Raw genomic sequence first — 2,500 nt, 5'->3', positions numbered from 1 at the left:
GGAAGAAAGTAGAAGAAATAAAGTAAGAAAGGAAGAGAGAGAGCGGAGAAAAGGAGAAAGAAATAGGGAGAAAGGGAGGGGGAAAAGGAATCTATATAATAGCGTTCATTAATTATTGCCCCATATTACAATTAGGATTATGTGTGCGTGATTATGCAAATTACGATATGTTTGTGTGTGTGTTTGCCCGTGAATGCCTCCATGTTTACACGTGTGCGTACATGAATACATAATCTACATGAATGCACGCTGTCAAAGCTGCAGAGGATGTATACATACATGCAAACATAGATGCATACATACATATAAAGCACTGAAACTGAAACATATCCATACTCGCATATAAATGTATACATAAAGTAAGACAGATGTCAAGGTATATTCAACCTTACTGCCTGCTTTATTGCACGTAAATGCTGTAACATGTATACATAATAAAAGTTTTTTTTTATCAACTCTTCTCGGAACCAAATCAACAACAACAAAAACGATGCATTTGCAACATGAAAAGAACACATGCACACCACAATGAAGATTTTTTTTTTTTTTTTTTTAATTCTCGGAATGATATATTTGCTATAAAAATAAAATAAAAATAATGAACTTAAAATGTAGAAAAGTGAAAATACAAGAAGAAGAAGAAAAAGAAGAACAGAGAAGAACAACAACAAAGAACAAAAAAGAAGAAGAAGAAGAAGAAGAAGAAGAAGAAGAAGAAGAAGAAGAAGAAGAAGAAGAAGAAGAAGAAGAAGAAGAAGAAGAAGAAGAAGAAGACGAAGACGAAGAAGACGAAGAAAAGAAAACAAGAAGAAAAAGAAGAAGAAACACAACAACAACAACAACAACAACAACAACAACAACAGCAAGAAAATACATCGATGATAAACTACAACTAAAAATACAAGTTAAAGCCAATGGAATGTAAAAGAAGGGCCGAATCACCTACGAGGTCATCCCGCGTTATACAGGTGACCCCAAATGACCCTAAACCGATCCCCAGGTGGGTCAGCGTCGTACCACACCCTGCACGACCATTAAAGAGGGGAGCATTTACGACGGAGAGGGGGAAAAGGGAGGGAGAACGAGGAAGGGGGGGAGGGAGGGGATAGAGGGAGAGGAAGAGGGGAGAAAGAGGGAGTGGAAGAAGAGAGAAGAGGGAGGGAGAACGAGGAGAGGGATAGAGGGAGAGGAAGAGGGGAGAAAGAGAGTGAGGGAAAAGGGAGGGAGAACGAGAAGGGAGGGAGGGAGGGGATAGAGGGAGAGGAAGGAGGGAGAAAGAGGATGAGGGAAAAGGGAGAAAGAGGGAGTGGGAAAAGGGAGAGAGAGCGAGGAGGGGGGGGTAGTGGGAGAGGAAGGAGAGAGAAAGAGGGTGAGAGGGAAAAGGGAGTGAGAACGAGGAGGGAGGGAGGGGATAGAGGGAGAGGAAGAGGGGAGAAAGAGGGTGAGGGAGAAGGGAGGGAGAACGAGGAGAGGGGGAGGGGATAGAGGGAGAAAGAGAGTGAGGGAAAAGGGATGGAAAACGAGGAGGAGGGGGACGATAGAGGGAGAGGAAGAAGGAAGAAAGAGTGAGAAGGAGAATGATGAGGAGGGAGGGAAGGATTGAGGGAGAAGAATAAGGAAGAAAGAGGGAGAGGAAGGGAAGGATTGAGGAAGAGGAAGAATGAAGAAAGAGGGAGAGGGAGAATGAGGAGGGAGGGAAGGATTGAGGGAGAGGAAGAAGGGGGGGAGAACGAGGAGGGGGGGGGGAAGATTGAGGGAAAAGGGAGGGAGAATGAGGTGGGGGGAGGAAGAAGGGAGGGAAGGAAAGAGGCAGATGGGAGAAAGTAAGAGATAGAAGAGGAAACAAAGAAAGAGAAAATGTGGGGGGGGGGGGGTGCGAAGTTCTAGCTTCGCCCGGGCCTTCTAGATATGGCCCGGCCTGTGTCAGCTTTTTTACGGCTGTCTCATTGAGTTGTCTGACACTCGGTGCTTACCGTGGCGGCGGGATTGCCAGCAAGCGCTCCTGCCGCCATGGTGTAAGCATTTCGCATAGCCTCTTTACCAGCACGGCGGCTGTTGTGGGCGGTCCATGTCTCAGGAATTGTGTATGGTTACAATTTTCTAGGTAGTGGACTAGTGTGGCGTTCGGCTCGCCGCAGTGCTTGCAGCACCATTCATCGCGTTCGATTGTTGGGATAATCTGCCATGCACAGTGGTAACCTAGGCGCATTCTGTGAAGAATGACTTCGGTACCTCTGTTGCTTACTTCAGAGAGTGCCAGTGGTTCAGAGCCTGTGGCGTCTGAGTACCAGCTGGCCGAGGGGGAGGTTCTCGTTTCCTCTCTGTGGAGCTGCCGTAAGAAGGTACGACCGACCAAGGCACACTTCTCCATAAGTAATTTTCGGCTCGGTTTTATCGTCATGGGATTTGGGGGCATACCCCTGCCAGCGGCGGCTAGTCTGTCAGCAAGCTCGTTCCCTCTGATGCCGATGTGGCTTGGGACCCAGTTGATGATAATTCT

Source organism: Penaeus chinensis, chromosome 25, assembly GCF_019202785.1.
Source record: "Penaeus chinensis breed Huanghai No. 1 chromosome 25, ASM1920278v2, whole genome shotgun sequence".
In the NCBI taxonomy this organism is placed as follows: Eukaryota; Metazoa; Arthropoda; class Malacostraca; order Decapoda; family Penaeidae; genus Penaeus; species Penaeus chinensis.
This window is presented reverse-complemented; position numbering follows the sequence as displayed.